Raw genomic sequence first — 9,958 nt, forward strand, 5'->3', positions numbered from 1 at the left:
ATTTGAAAAGGTTTAGTGGTGCTGAACATAATGATTTACATCTTTTTACAATACATTCGCATTGTTTCTTACCCTTCTACACATTTCTCGATCCTATTTATCTCTTAGCTGGCGCTGAGAGTTTCCTAATGGCGGAATTTCTCCCAATACCGATGTCCATCTTCGTGAGCCATTTAGCTCTTAGGCACTCCGACGGAGAGATCACCGGTGGTGAAATTTTCTAGACCACGTTACCACAATTGCTTCCGACTTCATGTTGATTTTTTTCCTCCTCAGCTACATTTGTTATTTTACATTTGTTTTCATGCAGTTATTTGGAGCATGAAAATAGATTTAAAAGTAAATCATTCCACTAATACACATGCTTTTTTTAACCAATTTTGATATAATTTTACACAAAGTTTAGAAAAGCATGGCATAGGGTCATATGAGCAAGCTTAGAGTTTTCCTGCGTTTTAACCTTTTGTCTTCTACACGCAAAAGTCGGCATTAAATGCGAATCACCTGAGTCTGGGGCATGTCCGGACAAGCGTAAAGTGACTTATGCTGTCAGAACTGCTGACCAAACTAATACCGATGACCATGCAAATCGCAATATGTTTAAAGCTCTTCTAGCTTATATAGATAATTCACCATATATTCCTCAGCAGTTACACACTATCTTATATACAAATTGCTTTGGTTTACATTTCCAGCTTGCCTATCTGCTTCTCCAGAGAGAAGACATAAAGTTGATTTGAGCGATAAGAAACCGGCCGACCACAAAATATGACCATCGTCGATTCGAACGAAACTTTGAAGTTGTGTTCGGTTTATGTTTAGACATTTCTACGTGCATTAATTTCAATTTTTTTGTACGATTACTGTATTTTATACAGCAAAAAATTCTCAGAGCGAGTTGCAGGGGATGAATCTTTCTGTACGAAAAAAATATACACTGGAAAAAATGCTATGTCATTTTTCACAAAAACAAAAATTTGTGTTAAAAATTTAAACAGCAAAAAAAATTTTTTCTTATTTTTTAATATTTTGTCAACAAAAACCTAAAGAGAAAAGAAACATTATGATTCTGATTGTATGATGGAGAACTTATCGGTAAATTTTTTTTCTAGCAATAACTTTATACATGTTCTGAAATTTCATACTAATTGACATACAAAACTGTAATTTTATTACAGAATATAATTTTAAGTATCATTTTAAATCAAAATGCATTTAACAAAAAACTTCCAACATGCGATAGTTTTCGAGATATTTTGAATTTTGTTCCAACAAAACCAGTTAATTCGACTGATTACTCCCTTTTTAAAAGTTATTCGCGTTACCCCATCATAAAATGTTAAAAATCTAATGTTTATCGTTTTAAAGTCATAACAGAAACTTCTTCAGTGCATGTGGATCATGGAGAAGCTATCAATAAAAAAGTTTTCTTAACAACAACTTTTGACATATTTTTATAATTCATACTATTTGCAGTCAAAAATACAATTTTCTTTTTTAATATGATTCTAAACGCTATTTTAAATCAAAATGCTCATAATAAAAATTTTGTGATATGTTGTAGTTCTCGAGATATTTAAAATTTTGTTTTAACAATACAATTCTATTGTTTTAATACGAATTTTTCAGAAGTTATTCGCATTTCTTCATCAACAACAATGAGTTTTTCAGAGGACCATAACATTTCTTGTAACTTTCCCTTTGACATCAAGGCGATGTTGAAAACCATTTGAAAGGTATACGAAAACAATCAAAATACTATTCAACCGAAGGGTCTGATGATTAAACTAAATATTTTGGTTCTTTTCATGTAGCTTTCAAATGGTTTACAATATCGCCTTGATGTCAAAGAGAAATTTACAGGAAATGTTACGGCCGTTTAAAAAACTTATTGCTGCTGATGGAGAAATGTGAAGAACTTATAAAAAGGTCATAATAAAATAAAATAATTATGTTGTTAGAAATTTAGAAATATATTCAAACAAAAAAATGTATTTTTGAATAGTATGAATTATGAAAATGTGTCAAGTTGTTGTTAGGAAAGCTTTTTTATTGAAAGCTTCTTCATAATCCAAATACACTGAAAAAATTTCTTTTACGTCTTTAAAACCATACATTTCTGACATTTTATGATGGGGTAACGCGAATAACTTTTAAAAAGGGCATAATCAGTCGAATTAACTGATTTTTTGGAATAAAATTACAAATATCTCGAAAACAATCGCATGTTGGAAGATTTTTGTTAAATGCATTTTGATTTAAAGCGATACTTAAAATTATATTCTGCAATAAAATTGCAGTTTTGTATGTCAATTAGTATGAAATTTAAAAACATGTATAAAGTTATTGCCAGAAAAAACTTTACCGATGAGTTCTCCATCATACAATCACATTCAAAATGCTTCTTTTCTCTTTAGGTTTTTGTTGACAAAATAAAAAAAAATAAAAAAAGAGTTTTTTTTGCTATTTAAATTTTTAACACAAATTTTTGGTTTTGTGAAAAATGACATTTTTCGTACGGAAATCTTCATTCCCTGTAACTCATGCTCAGAAAGTTTTGCTGTATAAAATAAAGTAATCGAACAAAAGTTTTTTGAAATTATGGCACGTAGAAATGTCTACGCCCTTTTGAAAAATTGCTCTTGAGTCAAAATGTTCTTACTGATTGTGAAAAATGTTTAGTCTTCCATGCCGGTCAAACGTGTAAAGTTTCATAGGAATCGAAGATGGTCGGTCACGATTTTAAATAATTTCAGACGGATCTTCGAGGAATTCCTCATTTGTTATACTAAATTTACATAAAACCAAAATACTCAGGCAGAAACCAAGAACAGAGAGTGTTACAATTACCAACATAATACGCGAAAAGAATTTTTAAATGGATCACTGTTCGACACTGGTGTATCGCTGGCTGCAACGGAACCGACACTCTTCACCTAACGTTCCCCAGCGGGATTGTATTCTTCGTTCTACACGAGAGAAAGCAAGACGAAGTAAATAACCTGTCACCTTGCCACCGTGAGACTTTCTACGGTAATAATCATTATGTTGTTGATTTACATGCATTTTTTTTTTCTCCAGATCCCAATGTAATTTACTCCCATTCATTGCAGGGCTTTGCTAGTAATTATAATACATAAACACGTCGTCGGTACGTGCGGCGATACAAATCACGAACGAGAATGGCCTTGAAAAGAGGGGTCGAACGTCGGAGATCAATAAAAAAGGTATGATCAAGAGATGAGAATGATGTAACAGAATACCTTTGGTCGGAGATAGTTTATAATGAACTGTCAGACGACCTCTGTGGTTACATAGGGTGCAGGTTCGCATTGTTGGTGTTTGAAAAATGATTTGGGGCAGTTTTGCGGTTTGGTTGAAATATTCAAACATGAGCGTTCGAATGGATGGGACTAATATTGTTTTCACTAAAGTTTGTTGCGGATGATGTATTCATAATTATTTGTTGATAACGTAAACAGATTCTAACCGTTAAAAACGCAACTTTTTTATTGACAGCAATCTAATTTTCAATAATCTTTCTGGGGCGAGCATTGCCTAGTTGGTAAATCGAATTCCTTGTACGCAGATCATCTCGGTTCGATTCCCTACTCCACACATAGAATTAGAATTTTACTTAAGAGATTTTTCTAACGCGAAAAAGAGGCGGGAATGACCTTAAAGGTCACAACTTGTATAATCAAAATATTAAAAAAAAAGAATTTTTGTGCAACTCAAAGGCTGAGTGGTTGTATACCGTTTCTATGCTTTTTAAATTTTTAAACAACCAAACTTGCAAAAATTAGAATATCTTCGTTTCACCTCTTACTCACTTTTGTTCAACCTATAACATCGCCATGCAGTCTTATTTTAATCAAAAACAAACTATGTTGTCTTTATCCAATCGAATCGAATCCCTGAAAAAGTGCCCGAACGGACTGAAAAGTCGGAATAAGTCGAAATACAAATAAGTCACATTTGACTCAAATTCGAAGTATACCACCACCAGCTGGCGTCAAATGGATAGTTTATTCAAATTTTAAGGTTTAAAAAAAATCAAAAGGAACATAAATATGTACAACTAAAACCTCATCATTATGGTCATTGTTTTACGAAAAAGATTGATATATAAGAATGCCAATTACATTTTGTTATAAATGTTTTATTACACAGTAAATGTAGCATACTACTTCAAGTTATCCGAAAGTGTAGATTTTGATTTATCCTTTTCGCTGCCACACCTGTACGATAGATTTGTATTAAATGTGGCGATAAAATATGTGAGCGACCATCTTGGCATCAATAGAATAATTAAGGTAGTACACTGCTATTTCTTCTTCCATTCAAATTATTTCAATCACGCAGTGGATTGCTTCGTACACTACCAAACTTTTAGAATTTCGACCTGGACGCCGTCCCTTTATACGGGCTTTTCATTTTTCAGCTTCTGAATAGCGTACTTCATCTAGTGTGAGTGGATCCACTCAGCTTCTCCATCATTCCTAATCCTTAATTAGTTTGTGCCTTCTCTACTTGTCCGTTCACTAGTCACTCACATTGCCCCTTCCTTGTTGTATTGTTTGTTATGAGTGCGAAATCAGATATAAGTTAATTTGGCCGTCTGATGGAATATTCAACGAATCGGGACCAATATATTATATATCACGAACGTGATTGGACAATAATCATTCCATGACTAATATTCCAAATTTTGTGAACATTAGTTATGGAATCATTATTTCCAGTTCAAAAATGTCATGAGCAGAGTTGCTGGAACTTGAAAATATATAGAGATTTCTTCGGAATTTGTGAAATTCTTCATGATAACCAAAGGTAAATTGTGAATTATGAAATGTGAATCGTTCACGACGTGAAAAAAGTTTTGTGAAAGAGTTTAAGCCAAAATACTAGGACTATAGACAAAATTGCATTTTGGAAATTCTTTTACGAGTATGAATGGTGAATTGTAACTAATATACTATGAAACGGAATTGAATTCATGGGGCGGGAACATGAAAAATGTTCCAAGTTTCGTAAAATAGTTGACATGCAATATTTGAAATATATAATTTATGATAAGATCGTAAAATCGATCAAGGTATCTAATGGGTTTGTGAGTTTTTTTCGCAAGTACGATTTTCAGATCGTGATCAAAATACTATGAATCAAGAACCAGTTCACGGAGCATCATTGGATCCATGAATATTTAATTTTTTTAGCAATAATTCACGTGAAATTATATAAACCATGGACTGAGTTGTTTGAACAAGACCATTAAAGTGAAAATGATTGGTGATATTGTCTAATTTATGGGCACGTGAAATAGATAATAACCAATATACCATAAATCAAGCATCAGTTTACGGAGCATTCTGAATTCTGTGGAATTGTTCACGCAAAAGTATTAAAACTATGGTTAAAATTGCAAGCTATATGAAATACATCATAGCAATGGGAGCCTGTTTTACGGTCTTGACAAATATTGTTCGTGTACGAATTTTGAAGCATCACGCTGCAGCAATCGATCCATAAATAAGATTCTTGATTATGTTAAATAGTTCACCAGAAAATGACAAGACGGTTTTGCTTTTGTGAAGTATTTCACATTCTCGAAAACCGGATCATAAAAAAAATATATGGAATTAATGAATCAGTTATAATAGACAAGGCTAATATATCTATAAATAAAATCACGAATTAATATTTGAATTACAAATAATGTTCGTAAAGTAGCGAAAGGGAAAAACTTAGTAATAACATAGCTGAATTTCACACAAAAACGAACAAATAAGCGTTGGTTGTGGTGTTACGGAAAAAAGTATAATACTGCTACAAAAGACAATTTTTGTTCACGGTCTAGTTTTCGTAATGTGAACATGTGGTTTTTACGAAATTCAAGGCAAGTTTGAGAAAACTGTCGCAAAAATGGAGCAGAAGTTAAAAAAGTGAATGTTATTAATAATGACATTAATAATTAATGTTATTAATAACAGATCCTCCAAAGATTGTCAGTCCAGAGATTGGCCGAACTTTTTTGACAGAACGCAATTAAATCTCAGTTTCTTTAGCAAGTAATTGGTGACTTTATTATTAATCCCTTCATGCCCACGCTATTTGTGGATAACAACGTTTTTAAACAGCTATAACTTTTGATTGAAGGCTAAGGCTAATAAATGCCATAGCCATTCATTTGAGCATTAACAGTTACAAGTTACAAGAATCAACTCTAAAACTGAAGTTATAGCAATTAGTCTGATTGGATTCCGATGGAGTAGTGCTGTCAGGGACAGTTTACGTTGACGACGGACAATAAATTTTTCATATATATTTGTTATGATGCAATATTATTGAAAACTGATAAAACTTATCAATAAATATTCTAGGAGAATTGTATAGAGCATTGGAAGGTAAAAATTGAGTAGCTTCTAGCACTGGAAGGGGAGCACCTATCACCTATAAGCAATTCATGTTTCAATCATTTTCAAGAAAAAAATAGCTTTGAAACCCTACATGCACTAGAAAAAAGTTGGGCATGAAAGGGTTAACTTGATATCAGCGAAAAAATCAACGAATAGTATCAATAACACTAGTTTACAAAATAAAAACAAAAATCTGAACTTCAACAAGTGACCTCCATTTTCAATATAAAATCGTGTGCTGAATCCGAAAATGAAGTCCAAAAAATTTACAATAAAACAGTTTTTGAATTAGAGTGAAAAAGTGAATTTCACCTTTAAAGAAAAAAGTACGTTTAGTTAAATCCATTTATCTTCGGTTATAGTGCATCAATATAAAATATAATTATGCTAAATTAAAGGTAAATGTACGTACTTTCGGTCGTCGGTACGTTTTGTTTTGATACGACTAATGGCTCTGGCGTTATTCGCGAGTTTTATTTTTTAATTTTTTTCTTATTTTTTTCTCATATTGTTGAAGGAAATTCAGCGTTTAATCAAGATTTTGGGCAAAATAAAACAATTCTAAAAATTATATTTGTAGTGAAACTTATAGCCTGGTAATAACCAATAAAAATAAGCTCTTGTTAGTCAAAATCGGACGGAAATTACGAAAGTAATTCATTTTTTTTGTAAAATGAGAATTTTTCAGTTTCTCTGGCTTAACTTATTGAACCGTCCCAAACCCATTTTGTCTAGTGTTTATTTTATAAAATGTTAGGGATCTGTCAGAAATGTGTTGAGCAAATAAAATGAAGAAGTTCTGAAAATTTGATCAGGAGTATTATACGACATCGTTTATCCAAATAATTTTAGTCTTCTGATAATAATAATTTCAGACGTTGTGAAGGAATAAATCATCGAATGCTTAGTATGCAATACCGCGTGTAATATTTACATGTGCCATTCAGAAAATAACTCTCTTTTAATACAAAATTCATTGTAAACTAAAACCTCACGACTCATACAGTTCATATCTTGAAACTCTATAAGTGCTCAACTACTACTTTTGTACAACGTTAATACAAACTTGACGAATCCCTACGTATACGTGATATCACATACCAATACGTCAAATATTGAAAAACTAATAGTTTGTTTTCCCTACTAGAACATCTATTTATGTTCGTATTTTGAAATTATGTTGGATGTCGGAAGCGACTTATTTTAGGTTTGAAACCTCAAAGTCTGATCTACAGAATGATTCGAAGAACGTGAAATATTTTGAAATTACACTTCTAGATGTCTTACGTAATGTATTCTAGTATATCGACGTTTTGTGGGCCAAGACAGTAAAATCGGTACGTCGTGGAAACCTGTATGCATCCAATATAAATTCAAAATACAAATTTCTAGACATTTTACTAACGTAAAATTAATTGTTAGTAGAACCAAACGTGGCAAAAAGGGGAGATAAGTCACCATTTGTGAAACTAGTAAGAGTATTTAAAATTTTGCGTCATCATAAGATTACGATTTGTATATTAGTGCATAGTGCAGTTTGCACCGAATTTTGAACGTATACGATTCTGTATGACTCATGTGAATATTATGCGTATTATTTAATACCAATTTTTTACATTTCTTTAAAAATGAGGAAAAATCAAGAAAACAGATAAACAAACTCATATCTAATGTCAGAACCAGTAGTCACATTAAAACAAAATGTTCAGACGAAAAAAGTACTTTCATTTACCTTTAATTCAACATAATTATTTTTCGTATCAATGCTCTATGACCGAAGATATATGAATTTAACTAATCGTACCTTTTATTTTAGAGGAGAAATTCATTTTTTAGTCTAACTCGAAAACTGTTCTACTGTAAACTTTTTTGGACTTCATTTTCGGATTCAGCACACGATTTTACATTGAAAATGACCACCAGCTTACTGAGTTCAGAAATGCTGTAAACTGGTGCAATAAGCTCAATCGACGACTAGGAAATGTATTATTTTACACTATTTACACTATTGTACAAAACGAGCTTATAAATACTTTTTCTCGCAACTATTTTGTAAATTAGTGTTATCAGGCGAGATTCAAATAATACCATTCGAAACTGATGATATCTCATGAAAAAATAGACCTTGTTTCCACTATAAACATGTGAGACATTTGAAACAGACAATAGTTCTTTGAACAATATCATATATTTAGCGAAAAAGAATCAATCCTCTAATACAGCAAGAGAAACTATGCAGTTCTTACGTATTATAAGTATTTGAACAATGACAAGATAACGAAAATATTTGAATAATAGGATTAATTAATATCGATTGGATACGGATTTTCTTCGGAGCTCAATCATATCATTTTGTTAATAATGCGTTAAACGACAAGAGCTCAAAATTGTCAAAAAAATATTTTAATGCTTATATTTATACTTTTGAGATTTCTTCACAACAATAATGTCCATGGGTTCTAATAAAGTAAAGCGTTCGATAATGCTAGAGTGCTTCTCCACAGAGCCGCTACGAAATTGTTCCGAACCTGTTACAGCGACTCAGCATTCATCGATTTATCCTCACGAATAACCAAGCAAGTGTTCATATATCAGAATAACCCTTACATTCCAAAAGACTACAGTCTATTATTCGCTGTACAAGCTAATCATTAAATAGACGTAAACAATTATTCACCTTTGATCTCTAATTCCAACAGGTTGTTACTATCTCTCTGTTGCACTTTCAGTCAAACACTACACTCCAACAAATTGACGATCGATCGATATACTATATAATAAACTTGATCACAAATTGTTCTCACAGAATTGCACTCTTCTTCCTCGCGCGTATTTTATCACTTTCAATTTTTGGCAATTCGGCCTAAATTAAATAATTTGCACCTTAATGATCACACCTGAGTCGGTTACGTCTTGACTCCGTTGCTCAAAAAAACCGGCAAATTTACGGCTACCGTCCACCGAGAAAGGGACGCTTAGATAGTATTACCGGGCGGTGGGAAGGATCTTCTCTTGAGACGAGAGCTAGGATATACAACCGAATCTACCGTCGATCAGCCACTGACTAAGCTTGGATCGATCCCGGGCGTTTCAATAAATAACAAAAGGCACTGTTTGTTTCACGCTACGACCGACCAACCGACCGACCGACCGACCGATCGCCTATAAGCCAATGCCAGTGTAATTAGATTTGGCTTCGGCTACGGCAGCGGAACCTCCCCGCTGCTGCTTACTGGGGTAGAACTTACGACGACGCGCGGGGACTGAATTGCCTCATACTTTCCGCCTTCCGGAAAAGGGGTTTATCCTACAAGCGAGACAAAACGACCGGGCAGGTAAGGTGGACGGATGATAGTACCCCAAAGTGTTCTTCGTGTGTAGGTTTATAGCATTTTGTTCTTGGTCATTTTCGCTGTCGGCCACTGTTGTTCCGTTTACATCATTCTAGCCGTCTGATATTACAAACACATGGTACTGCGGTGTGCTGGAAGTGAAGTTGTTTAATGAAAATCGAGTGTACGTACTAGAGAGTTTTACAG

General features: G+C 33.0%; 1 protein-coding gene across 1 annotated transcript in view; it reads right to left on the reverse strand.

The window, feature by feature from the left end:
* The window catches only part of LOC131684066 (putative metabolite transport protein HI_1104), a 78,879-nt gene extending 69,323 nt beyond the window's left edge, over positions 1 to 9,556 (reverse strand). Inside the window, exon 1 of the mRNA XM_058966594.1 lies at positions 9,097 to 9,556. The gene's annotated coding sequence lies outside the window, so the exon portion shown is untranslated. The remainder of the gene's footprint in view (positions 1 to 9,096) is intronic.
* Positions 9,557 to 9,958: the final 402 nt, after the last annotated feature.

This window comes from Topomyia yanbarensis, chromosome 2 (assembly GCF_030247195.1).
Source record: "Topomyia yanbarensis strain Yona2022 chromosome 2, ASM3024719v1, whole genome shotgun sequence".
NCBI lineage: Eukaryota > Metazoa > Arthropoda > Insecta > Diptera > Culicidae > Topomyia > Topomyia yanbarensis.